Here is a 15,977-nt window from a genome sequence, read left to right as displayed (position 1 = left end):
CAGAGTCCCTGATTGGTTAACGCGCCGTGAATTTTCGCCAAAGTTCAGATTTTTCAACTCGGGCGTCTAGGGCGTCAGACGCTCAATTCGCGCGTCAGACGTGTCAGGCGCGTGAATGCTCAATTCACGCCGCGCAATGCATTTACATTGACTGAACATGTAAATCAGACGCCCCAGATGTGTTTGGTGTGAAAGCAGCATAAGAGTTTAATGATCTACCGCAAACCAGCACAAGCTTTGGTGAGAACTAAACAATAATTTAATTACTATAGTAGGAATTTCTCACTAGAAATGACATCAAAAGTGGAAAATGTTGTTCAAAAATATTTATTTGTTATTATTTATTTGTTTGAGTGAGACAATTAAACAGCAATAACACAATTAGTGACAATAAATTCACAATATGAATGATATTCACTCTACTGTTGTGTGTTTTGTGGACGATGAGGCTGATTTGATCCATCTGTAGGTTGTCTGGCTGTATGGTGACAGAGGAAGGCTGTGGTTTTGTGTCTTCAGCTCTGAGTTCAAACCCCTCACACCTGAGAGAGCTGGATCTGAGCTACAATCACCCAGAAGATTCAGGAGTCAAACTGATGGACAAACTGAAGGATCCAAACTGCTCACTACAGATACTCAAGTGTGTCAAACACTGATACTGACATACTGAATGTGTGCATGATTCATATCTGCATTAATGTGTGCTTTTGTGTTTATAGTGTGGATCATGGAGGAGAGATCAGGATCATAGCAGTACTCCGAAAGTGTAGGTCTACACACACACACACACACACACACACACACACACATAAAACACACACACACGTTCGTTTTTGTGAATTGTGGGGACATTCCATAGGCGTAATGGTTTTTATACTGTACAAACTTTATTTTCTCTCCCCCTACACTACCCCTACCCCTAAACCTAACCATCACAGGAAACTGTGCACACTTTTACTTTCTCACAAAAACTCATTCTGTATGATTTATAAGCCTTTTGAGAAGTGGGGACATGGGGTAATGTCCTCATAAGTCACCTCTTTTTGTAATACCTATGTCATACTCATGTCATTATACACATTTGTGTCCTGATATGTCACAAAAACGAGCACACACACATTCTCACACACACATACACACGCATTCTCACACACATACAACACACACACACACACTTGAGTACACTACACACTAACACTCTCTCTCTCTCTCTCTTTCTCTCTCACACACAGAGACACACACACTTGTCTAGTGACTGTTGTTTTGATGTTATAGATGTTTCTCTCTTCTTGTGTACAGATGCCTGTGATCTCACATTGGATTCAAACACAGCAAACACTCGTCTCATTCTGTCTGGGAAGAACAGGAAGGTGACGTGTGTGAAAGAGAAGCAGCCGTATCCTGATCATCCAGAGAGATTTGATGGATTTATTCCTCAGGTTCTGTGTGGAGAGAGTCTGACTGGACGCTGTTACTGGGAGGCTGAATGGAGCGGAAGTGCTGAAATATCAGTGACATATAAAGGAATCAGGAGAAAAGGATGGAGTCGTGACTGTGAGTTTGGATCCAATGACAAATCCTGGAGTCTGTTCTTTTCTGAAAACAGATTCAGTGTCTGTCACAATAAGAACAGCACTAATATACCTGTCGTCCGTTCATCCTCTAATAGAGTAGGAGTGTATGTGGACGTGTCGGCCGGCACTCTTTCCTTCTACAGTGTCTCTGACACACACACACTCACACACTTACACACATTCAACACCACATTCACTGAACCCCTCTATGCTGGATTTAGGGTTTATGATCATTCTTCAGTGTCTCTGTGTCACGATCACCTGTGAGAGTGCCCTTCAGCCTCTAGAGGGCACTCCTTCCCGGACTCTCTGTTTCACCCATTTCATGAACTACATTTCCCATACATACTCCCCGGACTAATCACCATTTGTCATTGCACTCAGCTGTTTGTTATTTTGTCATTAGTGTCTGTGTATTTAATCTGAGTTGTTTCTGTCTGTTCTTGTGGTTCATTGTTTGATGTCACCCTTGGTCTGTTCCCTGGATTTTTTCCCTTGTTCTCCCGTTTTGGTTTGTAGTTTTCTCGTTTCTTGTTTTATTTTTGGACTGTTGTTTGGATGCTGACCCCTGCCTGTACTCTGGATTACGCCTTTTGGAATTGCCCTTAATAAACACCCTTTGCTGCACTTGGATCTACCTTTTGCCTTTCTGTTCCGTGACACTCTGTGTCAGATTAAATAACACACACACACACACACACACACACACACACACACACACACACACACACACACACTTGTAAATCCTCTTTCATGTGTAGTTGTTTATCTTCATCTAATTGTTTTGATAGTAATTCATTTTTTAGATTCAGAGCTAACCGTTCAGCTGCTGGTGGGGCTTAATAATTACCCGTCTGATGCTGCGAAATCAATCAATCGTTCAAGCTTTCGCAAATACTGTCTCATGCCCTTTACTTTTTAGGGTGTTAATTTCATATCGTTTTCTGGCTTCTGTCCTGTGCTTACTTTTTACTTAAATACATAATATTTGATATAATGTGTGGAATAATATTATTTTGCGGAGCGGGTCAGGATCGGGTGGACTGTGGGCAGAGGTGTCAAGTAACGAAGTACAAATACTTCGTTGCCTTACTTAAGTAGAAATTTCGGGTATCTATACTTTACTGGAGTAATTATTTTTCAGCTTACTTTTTACTTCTACTCCTTACATTTTCACGCAATTATCTGTACTTTCTACTCCTTACATTTTAAAAATAGCCTCGTTACTCTTCATTTCGGCTTGTTTTCATTCCGGCTTTAAAAAAAAATAAAATAAAAAAAAAATAAAATATCCAGATAAATCGCGCCATCCGGATAGAGTGAATTTGATTGTGGTTGGATGAGAAGATAAAACATATAACGTACCATTCTGACACCCTATTGGTTTGTACGTAATCCATCACACCTGCACATCAAATCACGTCACACTCCAGCAAGGAGGACTAAAATGTGCGTTCACGCGGCCTTGTAATTCCTGTAGTTACGAGATTCGAGCTTGTAAAACGCGTTCACGTCCTCGTAGAGATCGTAATTACAGCTTGTAAGCTGGGAGTTTTCTGAGAGCTCCCACATGTTCCACCTGACCGCTGTAGATTCATTTAGGTGTTGATAGTGGTGTCATGGAAACGCATAATTCCTAGTCCAAGGACCAAAAGGACGTGAACAGCTCCGAATATAACGTCACGTGTTGTCATGTCAAGATTCCGGTAAATACGAGGTGACGTGAACGCAGTCAGTGTTGGGGGCATTACTCATAAAAGATGATTTCTTATAAGTTATTATTTCTACACTACTGGCTCATTTAGGCTATCAAACGGGTGCTTTCTCTTCGTCCTCTGCAAATTAAGCTAGGTAACGTTAGTTCGATAGAGAGACGTTTAAATTGTATACCGGTTTTTAAAAATTTTTTTTTTTTTTTTTTTTTTTTTTTTTTTTAAGCGCGACCCTTTTATTTATGTGACACATAGTCATATACAACCATGTAACTAAACAAGCCAAAACGAATTAATTTAAAACGAAACTTAAGGTAAACCTGCATTGCTCTCATGGTATACCTCTCTCTTTCAGTGAAGTGGAGCAGTGCTCTTGCTGAATGGCACGGATTGCACTACAGACTATTGTACCTTTTATATGTTTTTTTTTTTTTAAACTGTATTTTATTTTTCATAACGAACAAGCTGCGATGTCACGTTTCCAGTGCTTTGTTGTGTGCGCGTGAGGCGCAGGCGCGATCAAACAGCTGTCTTTAAAGGGGACTTGCCTCGTCGTCATGGCAACGGTTCGTGAACAGGTCAGATTACGTCAGAGTTTGTTGGATGCTCAGACGACCAAACAAACGCCGATTAAAGGTGCCCTAGATTCAAAAATTGAATTTATCTTGGCATAGTTAAATAACAAGAGTTCAGTACATGGAAATGACATACAGTGAGTCTCAAAATCCATTGTTTCCTCCTTCTTATATAAATCTCATTTGTTTAAAAGACCTCCGAAGAACAGGCGAAGCTCAACATAACACCCACTGTCACGTAACAGTCGGGGTGTACGCCCCAATATTTGCATATGCCCGCCCATGTTCCCAACATTATGAAAGGCATTAGACAAGGGCAGGCATTAACGTCTGGAGCAGCACAACCGAACCATCAGACTAGGTAAGCGCGCAAGAACAACAGTGAAAAATGGCAGATGGAACAATAATAACTGACATGATTCATGATAACATCATATTTTTAGCGATATTTGTAAACTGTATTTCTAAATGTTTCGTTAGCATGTTGCTTATGTACTGTTAAATGTGGTTAAAGTTACCATCGTTTCTTACTGTATTCACGGAGACAAGAGCCGTCGTTATTTTAATTTTTAAACACTTGCAGTCTGTATGATGCATAAACACAACTTCATTCTTTATAAATCTCTCCAACAGTGTAGCATTAGCTGTTAGCCACGGAGCACAGCCTCAAATTCATTCAGAATGTAAACAATATAACAGTATACAATACTCACATAATCCGACGCATACATGCCGCATGCATGACGAACACTTTGTAAAGATCCATTTGAGGGTGTAAACTTTGTTTATGTACTGTTTAAGGCAAGCGCAAGCTTGGGGGCAGAGAGCATGAGAATTAAAGGGGCAGTAGCATAAATCGGCTCATATTTAATGATGCCCCAAAATAGGTAGTTACAAAAATTAATTAAAAAAAATCTGAGTATTTTGAGCTGAAACTTCACAGACACATTCAGGGGACACCTTAGACTTATATTACATCTTGTAAAAAAACATTTGATGGCACCTTTAAACATGTTCAGTCGGGTAAACAGACTCCGACCAACGCCAACACCTATCCAACAAACGCCAACAGAGAGTTTGCTGGCGTTTGTTGGTGCGGTGTGAACTGAAACAGCTGAAAACAGCTGGCAGGTGTTAATGTCAAGCCCTGATTGTTACTAAGCCTGCCCTGGGTACACCAAAACTACCCGCATTTTTCTTGTCCGTTGCCCTCACAAATTTCTGCAGTTAAGCTTGGATGTACATTTACATTCCAATAAAGGTTATTAATGCCTCTGAATTTTGACTTTTTGCACCATTAGAATACTTATAGGCAACTAGTCATGATATCTTCCACTCCATGAAACCCATGTTAATGGTCAGTAGTACACATATATGGTGCTTTAATGTATTTGCATTGTACTAAAATGCGTTCATTTTCAATGGACATATATGCGGCTGAAACGGGTAGCCTAGTGCATCCCAAATTTTTCAACATTAACATTTTAATATAACATTATGGTCATTATGGCCTTTAGAAAAATGTTTTTTTGAGGAGGTGGAGTACACAATAGGCCCCTGTGGCGCGGCCTAAGCTTTTGTCCTTAATGGCATTTTTTCCCCTACATTACTTTTACTTTTATACTTTAAGTAGTTTTGAAACCAGTACTTTTATACTTTTACTTGAGTAAAACGCTTGAGTTGATACTTCAACTTCTACAGAAGTATTTTTAAACCCTAGTATCTATACTTCTACTTGAGTAATGAATGTGAATACTTTTGACACCAGTGACTGTGGGTAAAACAGCCAAGACTATTGTGACTCATTTTGGTCCCCGCTGATAATCAGCTGCCAAATTCAGAGTGAATCCACTAAAATATATATTATATGACATTAAGGCTCATATTGGGCTATATGTTCTTTTAATTTATGGAGATCTCTAAGTGTCTGTGGCCGTGGTGTGATTTACACACATTTGGTCAAAATAGCCTGTACGGGCAGATCGTTCACATGATGTAGGCGAATGTTTTGTATTGTTACATGATGGATGTTCTCATCTTTTTTTCTGTTAATTATTATCACGTTGGGCCACGTGTCTTTTCTTGAATGCATCAAGTCAGAATGTCTAATGTTGGTTTGATTGCTTATATTACATGAGAAAATAAAGTTTCTGTCTACTTGATGTATGTTTTAAAAACATAATTCCACATACTGTATAAACACTTTTATAATAGCACACTTATCACAGGTTTTGTGAGTGGATAATGCAAATAAAAATCTTACACTGCTGAAAACATATGCCTTTGCATTTATTTTGGATGCTGTAGGTCAAAAACTATTAAGTCTGATTCATATAAAATATTTGTGTGATCTGGGGCCGTATTCACAAAACATCTTAAGGCTAAAAGTAGCTCCTAACTTGCTGATTTAGGAGAAACTCTTAAAAATAATGGGTGTGTCATCCTAATTTTAGGGCTCCTAAATTTTCACAAAGCATTTTTGCACTAAAACTAGCTCCTAAATCTGTGAAAGGTTAGGAGTAGTCAAGAGGACTCCTAAGTCACTAAAACCAAATCACAAACAGTCCTAATCCACCCAAAGACACTGTACACCATGAGACATAAACACAATACATATTTTGATTTATACATTTTAATCTAAGATAAGATGCCAAAAATAAATCTTTAATAAATAAATAATGTCCGATTACCTGTGGTGATTGTTTTCATGAGTTCACACAAAACAATCATTTATTTAGCATATTTGGCATGCTGTCTAAGGGGATCGAGGGCTCCAATCTTGGAATTTAGCCCAAACCCAGACTTCTGAGAGTGAGGAGCGGGGTGGCGGAGGGATGCATAAAACTGCCGAGGTAACTATAGGTGAGTCGGCTCTCGTCTGTGTATATATTCCTCCTCCTCGTGCTGATAAGATAGAGTGTTTCAATGTGTTCCTCCCAAACTTTGTTTATAAAACAATTTGTTGCTTGAAATGTGCAATCTCTCGAGATGCAAACATGTAAGAGGCTGACAATTAACTGAACATATACTTTTATTAATTAGTTATACTTTTATTTAATTAGTGACACTTAGCCTATTTTAAAACCTTTATTTGAATATGACATTTTTATTAAAAACCCTTTATTTTAAATATGGAAACATGATACCTCATTCTACAATATTTCTATGATTAATTTGAGAGAGACTCCTCCCCCATCAGCCAATCACTGTGGTCATAGTTAGTAAGAGTGATGATATCATCCATAGCAACGAGGTCAACCCCGCCCTTACTCTTAGCTTAAGACTTCTCTCTGTTCCTTAGTAAAAGTTGGTCTCAGCAGCTTTGTGAATAGGTTTTAAGAGAAAACTCTTAGCTAAGAACTTTTACTGCCATTTAGGAGAACTCTTAGTGGTAAGATAAAATATTTTGTGAATACGGCCCCATAAATAAATATGCATGTTGCTTCCCTGCTGGGGCATTTAACTTTTAAACACATGATATGATCTCTTTATTTAATGTTTAGAATATTTACAATGTTCTGTAGATTGTTAGATCCTCAAAGCTGCTCATATCATCATTAAACTGCTGGAGCATTGTTTCCATAACAGAGATATAGGGCCAGATTTACTAACCAGTTTGTGCCAGTGCAAACCCTCTTTTGCCATTAAAGGTGCTATAGAGGATGTTTTGTCTTATACATTTTTTCAATATTACTTGAAACTGTCTTTACTAACTGACAAAAGACTATTTATTAGGTGCACTGAAGGGAATAATATTAATATACATCATCTGTGCACGAGGTAGGGCCTTAAAAACATCAGCCACTCTCTGGCTTGTCAATCACTGCCGTGACGTTCCTTGTGAGAGACGAGCGCGGCTGCACACTCCAGTAACTTTCCACACTCCACAGGCGCTGCATGCAATGTTTTTGTCAGGAGACAGGAATAACAACTGCAGATTATGAGTTACCTGCGGTGAGTCCGACATAATGAATCCACGAACATGACACAGCGAATGCCGGTGGTAAACACTCATGTTCCAATACTCGTGCACGAGTTTTGGGAGGCGTTCCCTTGAAATGAGCTGTGAACGAGGAGGGTTGTTCTTACGCATGCGCTCATTTCAAAAACTCAGTAACAGTCTTTGGTTTCTCAGTCGACGAAAAGATCCTCTTTAGCACCTTTAATATACATCATCTGTGCACGAGGTAGGGCATTAAAACATTAAGCCAATCATTTACGCGATCATCGCATAAACGATTGGCCCTCTGGCTTGTCAATCACTGCCATTACGTTCCTTGTGAGAGACGTGCACGCTCCAGTAACTTTCCACACTCCACAGGCGCCGCATGCAGTGTTTTTGTCAGGAGACAGGAGTAACAACTGCAGATTATGAGTTACCTGCGGTGAGTCCAACATAATGAATCCACTAACACGACACAGCGAATGCCGGTGTTAAAAAAACACTCGTGTTCCAATACTCGTGCAAGAGTTTTTTGGAGGCATTCCCTCAAAATGAGTTGTGAAGGAGGGGGGTTGTTCTTACGCTCATTTTAAAAAACTCACTAACAGTCTTTGGTTTCTAACAGTCTTTGGAAAACATCCTCTATAGCACCTTTAAAAAACAAATTTATTTTATTTATTTGTGAATTTGATTAATTTTTGTGATTCTCTTTACATTTATTTCTGCATAAAAATCTATCACTACTCAACTACTCAACCTACTACTCAATACTACTAATACTACTCAAACGCATCTCAGGCTGTCAGTAGAGATCCAGACAGGAGCAGCATGACTGAGACTCACTCCGAGCCAACTCAAGACACCGCGCCGACGGACGCGCTGAATGCCGCGGACGCGCTGGAGGAGAAGCAGGAGAACAGTGGCTGTAAACTCTCGGAGAGCGAGGACAAAGCGCTGGTGGAGTTCAAGCCCCAGGAGGGCGGCTGGAGGTGGGTGGTGATGCTGGCCTCCATGTGGTGCAACGGCTCGGTGATCGGCATCCAGAATGCTGTGAACCTGACTAACGAACCAGGCTATAGCCAAGGATGTTATACAGTGCTCCTGGTGACCAAGAGCTTAAGTGCCTGAGGTGATAGGTGACGTCTGTGATGTCCACAGATCTTTACTCGACTCATTCAGCATAGCTGACCCGGGCAGAGCTGGCTAGAGAGACTGCAGCTCCACTGTGTCTACCAACAACTTCAAATAGGAAAAACTTTCAAAGCAAAAGCACAAGACGCAGCCAGTGGAATGGGGAAAAAAGCACAAGGTCTCAAGACGCGTTTTTTTAGAAATTGAACTTTTATTTTGAGCTCCACGTCACTGCAAAAGACGCGAGACACAACCCCAATGGTTAAACACATCCGTCTAGTGCATTCACAAAGAAAGACAATGGAAAAGTTGCACAGTAGAATGGAAAACTGGTTCTGTGTGAACGGCCCCTAATTCAGATGAATGCTTTTATCAAGACCTCTATGCTCAGTTTTTCACCGATGTCTGCGTTAACATGAATAAGTGTCAAATGAGTCCTCAACCAGCGTAGTCACATCACTCCATGTGGGCTTTTGAAAACGCCTATATTAATTTCTCAGTCATAAAACCATATTCATCAACATATATATATACAAAATAATAATCTTTAGAGTAATTTTAAGAACAAAGGTGGAAAATTAAAAAACATTTTGAAAAACGAAAACTGATTTTAAGTTGTGTCATCTTAAATTCCAATGTAGTGAATCAGCTGTCAGTAGGGGGAACTGCAGCATCCTCAGCTTCACTAGTTCTCTCAGCCATGCCTTATTAGGGGCCGTTCACATATTGTGTCTTTTGCACGCTCAAATTTGTTATTTCAAATGTAGGTGTGTTACAGGCACGCTCATAATGGAAGCGATACAGTCGCAACACGCATGTGGTGCGTTTTCCAGGTGCATCAAGATGAAAAATTCTCAACTTTTCAGAATGCTACAAGTGCACCGCAGGTCATATGACAAGAACCAACCAATCAGCTTCGGCCTTTCTGTAACCAAACATTGAAAGCTCAGCCGAACATCTGATCATAGCTGTACAGGGTGTTTTTTTTATCTCATCTCCATAAATATACCTAGTAGTAAAGCTAATGCAAGGACTATAAATCAATTTATCCTTTGCTGAAACTTCCTACTCCTCGTGGAGAGCGCAGTTCATGGTTGCATAGCAATGACAGATGCAACAGGAGCGCAAGCACTTTGGAAAGAAGGAGAAAGCGGCACTGTTGTGCTTTCCACGCGTTTTTAGACGCAACTTGGCTTAATTTTCGCCTCCCTAAACTTTTGAAACTCAACAGCGGTACCAAAAAGTCCAGAAGGCGTAACCGGGACATCAAGGAGAAATGCTTTTTACTTCTCCTTGAGTCCTGAAAGGTTAAGACATAGATATCACTCTGTGCCATAGAGTGGCTGAAGGTGTAACAGGGGGAACAGAGGGCAAAGTCTGCAAGCTCCAGGACTGCATCTGGAGACAGCTCCTCACCCTGATCAAGATCCTTCAATAAATTAGTTTGGGAAGCTTGCAACAAGGACATGGTGTGCAAAGAGCCTTGCCAAAAAGCTGAGATGTGGTCTGGCAGGGCTTTGATGGCAAGAACTGAGTCTTCCATGAGGATGTTTCACCAGGAGAGAGATATCTTCAATCTGGGTCATCTTCACATAACTGTGTTCATCCAGCCCCTTCACATTCAAATAATTCACTGCAGAACATGAGCCGAATACAGTTTCTCCCACAATCTCAACACCTCATCATGGAGATTGGGGAGAAACAGAAGGCTCACTGGAGTGGGACGTTTATGACCCGAGAGGAATCACTCATCCAATCAGCCTGAGATTCCTCCTTCTCTGCTGACCAATCCAGTTGAAGTCTTTCAGTAGCATGGGTCATAACGTGGACCAATTCCTCGTACAGTACATGGGGGTGAGGGAAGACACGGGCTCACTTAAAACTTCCATCTCAGCTCCCATCACATCAAGCTCCTCAGAACTACATCAGGCAAACAACATACTCTCTGCCAAATCAGAAGAAGTGTCAGAGCGGGCTTGTGGATTTGGCATGAGAGAAGCAGATCTAGCGAGTGAAGCTTGAGAAAGATCAAACTCATCTGTTAAATCCCACACAGACAGAGACGTTCACATGAACAACAGACAAACAGCTTCCTGAAGACAGAGAAGCTGATGACATGTTCTTCATGTGGCCTTATATAGCGTGTGGCATCACCTGACTGCAGTAGCACCACGCTTCAGAGGACTCATTTATAAAGTGTGCATACGCACAAATTCGATCTTAGAGTGTGTGTACGCTTAAATGCCAACGCTCATATTTATAGAAACGGTCTTTGATGTGGAAAAGTGCTCAGAACCACATCAGGGTCTGAGCAAACGTTCACACATTCAAACAGATTTCATAGGGCCCTAGATTTGACTCTGAAACATTTGCAAAAAGGCCTAATACTATTGAGTAGTACTAAGGGTTAAAGCTTTTCTCTAGAATGTCGCAAAACAGCGTCATCTTGTTGTGGGTAAATTTACAGCAGCCATAAACCTGAGTACGCAGCTCCGTTTATCCATTAAACAAACAAAAGCCTGATGACGCTAAATGTGTTTAGTTTCTGATCATATAATTCACATATTAAAGTGTGAATTTACAAATAAAGATAAATGTGAGGTATGTCAATGTAAAGAATTATTGCAAAAACCTTTAATTTATACAGAATTGATTTGAAGAAATTACAACAAAATGGAAGGAAGTGGAAAGAAATGAACAGAAATAGGGAATAAGCAGATGGAAGCAGCTATAAGACTTTAATGATGTTTCTGCACTAACCAGTAGAATGTAATTAGAGATTGAGGAAGTCATTATGTTACGCACTCCAGTACAGTAGGTGGCGCTAAACACACTTAATGATAGACTGAAACCCGCCAGAAAACTAAAAGAAGAAGAAAAGAGATGGACGGGGTTTATTTGTTGTTGACACCTGAGGCCTCCTGCGCATGCGCGTGCAGCATTATGAGGAAACGCCTGTGTCCAAACCGAAAGTAAAGACTCGATTTTTAAGAATGTAAAAACTGTCGTAAATACCACATTACGGTAAGTTTATCTATCTGCTTCTGATATCATGTTACATTATTGTTTTCTGCGTGCTATGCTAAATTTAAAGCTCAATATATGGAGTTATTATGTAAAGTGACAAGTTCATCTTCAGAAGCCATTTTCATAAATAACCGCACATTTAAGACTGATCAGCTGTCAATTACTTAAGGTTAATCAGTCTTACTTTTCGGATTCAAGTGTGTCTCTGCACCGGCCTTGTTTATATTTTATCAAACCTAAAGTCTGTAAGCCTCCTGAAGTCTTCTTTATTTGCAGGCCAGAAATGTTTTATCTGAGAAGCTGTTTAGAGTATGATATCTCTAGAATTATGATTGCTGGACTCATTAAAATTGATATATTTTAGACTGAGAGCCTGCATCTCAATATGCACACTATCCATCCTAAATAGTATGTGGCATAAGTAATTTTCAATACTTTTTAGGGCGGATAGGGTGGATAGTATGCACATTGGGATGCAGGGATTGATATAATATAATATTCAAAGTGCTGACACCTGTTTTCCACATAAAAATAAGAATGTGTTGAAATAATATGATTGAAGTGAAATTTGAGTCAGTGTGATTTAATTTTTTAATGAACTTGTTTGTTTAATGAATACATTGAAACTAGAGGGAGAGCAACTATTAAACATTTGAAAAATTTAATACTGTAATAACTTGTTTACTAGTGCTTCAACAACTAAAAATCAATAATGGATAAATAATCTTCAACAAATTTCAATAAGACACAAGAGCATATGTAGAGATGATTCTATTCACTTATGCGTATTTTGGTGTATCGCACAAAAACGATGGATGGAAACGCCAAGATGCACATAAATTCTAAAAATGTGCATAAAAAATGTATGTGTTCAACTGAATCTGATAAATGCTATATGAAAAAACGTGCATAAACTATGATGGAAACACTTTTACTGAAAGAATTCCCATTTACAACTCACAATCTAATAAGTAATCAAACTATCCGACACCATCATGCCGTTCCACACCCGTAAGACCTTCGTTCATCTTCAAACACAAATTAAGATATTTTTGATGAAATCCGAGAGGTTTCTGTCCTTCCATAGACAGCATACGCAACTGAAACTTTGACGCTTCAAAAAGTTCATAAAGAGATCAGAAAACTAATCCATGGATCACAGAAGTGGCGGGGCTGGTCCCGGGTAACTTTAGAGGTTTAGTACAAATATGATATACAAATATTGGCTACAGGTCCATATATGCACAATTAATTATTTAAATATTGCAATCTCCATTCAACCAGACACATGATCTTATTCATAAATTACAAAGATTCTGCTGTCTGTTAAACCTTTAAAGTTACGATCATGCTGGGATATAATTTAAACCTGCTTTAACGCTGCCACTGATCCAGAGAGCGCAGCGCTCATGTAAGCTATATGTCTGAAACAGCTTCACAAACAGTGTTTTCAGCTGACAGTATTGCTATTACTTCTGTTACAAACATACAAAAAAATGTTTGTAGTCCGGATATAAACAGAGATGTTGCAGCAACTGCAATCAAAAATATAGCTGCGAGCAGCGATGGCGGGCCCAAGCCCGGTGGCACCGCCACCCCGGTGGCTTCAGGGCAACTGTGCACAGCGGGCAATAGGCACTTAAAACGGTTAAACATCAAAGGACTATGTCAAATTCACTCCACATTTACTGCACCACAAGGTGCCGTTATAGAGCCCCTCCTCCCTGCCTATTTTCAAAGGATTACATGTGCCAAGTTTTAACATTATTCTGATGAATTTTGAAGCAAATCAGGTAAAAATAAGAGGGTGATCTCAATGTATGCTGAAAGTGACACATTTTCTGCTTCCAGTTGGTGGCGCTATGACTTTGAATCACAATAGTCAAATCCATGTGATCAGCCTTGTACAACGAAGACTAAGCCAAAGTTTCATCAAAATCAATTAATGTATGCAGAAGTTATAATACTTTGTTTCCCTTTTCTTGCCATAAATTCGTTGCCTCGCCACGGCCAAACCGTTTGAGATATCCAAAATCCGTTTGAAATTAAACAACTTCAATGTGTTCGCAACAAGTTAAAAAAAGCTTGGTTTAAATTTTATAAACCCTGTAGGAGTAGTAGTATAAAATTCATAGCCTGTTTTTTCAAAAAATTAACATTCAAACCAAAATAGCTGACTTCCTGTTGGTCGGAGCTAATGAATGTAAATTAGAAAATTGTCCGGCTTGATGAGAATAATATGTGTACCGAGTTTGGTGACTGTAGGAAAAACTAACCCCCCACTTTTGTCAAAAGGTGGCGCTACTGAGCCCCTCCACCACGCCCATTTCTATGGCTTTGTCCATGTCTACTGGTTGACAATATTGATGTGTGTGTCGAGTTTCATGCAATTTGAAGCATGTTAAGAGCCTCAAAAACACTCAAGAATATTATTACAGTTTGACCTGTTGCCATGGCAACAATATTTCAAATATCAAAAATCCTGTCATAGGTCTACATCTGCTGTGTATTGACATTACACTGATGAAGTTTGAAGCAAATCAGGTAAAAATAAGAGGGTGATCTCAAAACATTTCAAAAAGTGATACACTTCCTGCTGCCAGTTGGTGGCGCTATAACTTTGACTCACAATAGTCACATCCATGTGATCAGACTCCTATAACGAACGCACTCGTGAAGTTTCATAAAGATCAATATATGTATTAAGACGTTATAACACATTTCCTGTTTCCTTTTTCTCGCCATAAATTCCGTTGCCTCGCCACGGCCAAACCGTTCGAGATATCAAAAATCCCCTGGCAATTTTTAATCATCAGTGTCTTGACTTCATGCTGACCGAGTTTGGTGGCGATCGGATTAATCGTCTAGGAGGAGTATATCAAATTCCAGAGCATGCGTTTTTCAAACAACCCTTAATAGCTGACTTCCTGTTGGCGTGGCGATTAACTTAGAGCGCGAAAGTTGTTCGGCCCGATGAGGTCTATATGTGTACCGAGTTTCATACTAATACGTGCAAGCATGTTTAATATATGGACCAAATTTTCAGACTTTTTTCAAAGGGGCGCTGTCGAGCCCCCCTGCCACGCCCGGGTACCAGCCTCTCCGGCGTCCTAATGGCCGCGGATTCCAATGTGTGTGCCAATTTTCAAGAGTTTTTGAGCATGTTAAGGCCCCCAAAAAGCCCCGGAAGACGGAAAAAAAAAAAAAAAAAAAAATAATAATAATAACGAGCAGCGATGGCGGGCCCAAGCCCGGTGGCACCGCCACCCCGGTGGCTTCAGGGCAACTGTGCACAGCGGGCAATAGGCACTTAAAACGGTTAAACATCAAAGGACTATGTCAAATTCACTCCACATTTACTGCACTACAAGGTGCCGTTATAGAGCCCCTCCTCCCTGCCCATTTTCAAAGGATTACATGTGCCAAGTTTTAACATTATTCTGATGAATTTTGAAGCAAATCAGGTAAAAATAAGAGGGTGATCTCAATGTATGCTGAAAGTGACACATTTTCTGCTTCCAGTTGGTGGCGCTATGACTTTGAATCACAATACTCAAATCCATGTGATCAGCCTTGTACAACGAAGACTAAGCCAAAGTTTCATCAAAATCAATTAATGTATGCAGAAGTTATAACACTTTGTTTCCCTTTTCTTGCCATAAATTCGTTGCCTCGCCACGGCCAAACCGTTTGAGATATCCAAAATCCGTTTGCAATTAAACAACTTCAATGTGTTAGCAACAAGTTAAAAAAGCTTGGTGTAAATTGGATAAACCCTGTAGGAGTAGTAGTATAAAATTCATAGCCTGTTTTTTCAAAAAATTAACATTCAAACCAAAATAGCTGACTTCCTGTTGGTCGGAGCTAATGAATGTAAATTAGAAAATTGTCCGGCTTGATGAGAATAATATGTGTACCGAGTTTGGTGACTGTAGGAAAAACTAACACACCCACTTTTGTCAAAAGGTGGCGCTACTGAGCCCCTCCACCACGCCCATTTCTATGGCTTTGTCCA

At 39.8% G+C, this 15,977-nt stretch overlaps 1 protein-coding gene and 1 pseudogene across 3 annotated transcripts in view; both read left to right on the top strand.

Moving 5' to 3' along the window:
• LOC137019435 (NACHT, LRR and PYD domains-containing protein 3-like) overlaps window positions 1–2,193 on the top strand; it is a 32,973-nt pseudogene extending 30,780 nt beyond the window's left edge.
• The window catches only part of LOC137019433 (NACHT, LRR and PYD domains-containing protein 3-like), a 75,030-nt gene that overhangs the window by 30,777 nt on the left and 28,276 nt on the right, over window positions 1–15,977 (top strand). For 2 of the 3 annotated variants that reach the window (XM_067384892.1, XM_067384894.1), the window contains exon 1: window positions 11,855–11,959. The exons of the other annotated variant lie outside the window; for it this stretch is intronic. The gene's annotated coding sequence lies outside the window, so the exon portion shown is untranslated. Of the gene's footprint in view, window positions 1–11,854; window positions 11,960–15,977 lie in introns of those variants that run through there. 3 annotated transcript variants of the gene reach the window in all.

This window comes from Chanodichthys erythropterus, chromosome 4, assembly GCF_024489055.1.
Source record: "Chanodichthys erythropterus isolate Z2021 chromosome 4, ASM2448905v1, whole genome shotgun sequence".
NCBI lineage: Eukaryota > Metazoa > Chordata > Actinopteri > Cypriniformes > Xenocyprididae > Chanodichthys > Chanodichthys erythropterus.
This window is presented reverse-complemented; position numbering and strand designations above follow the sequence as displayed.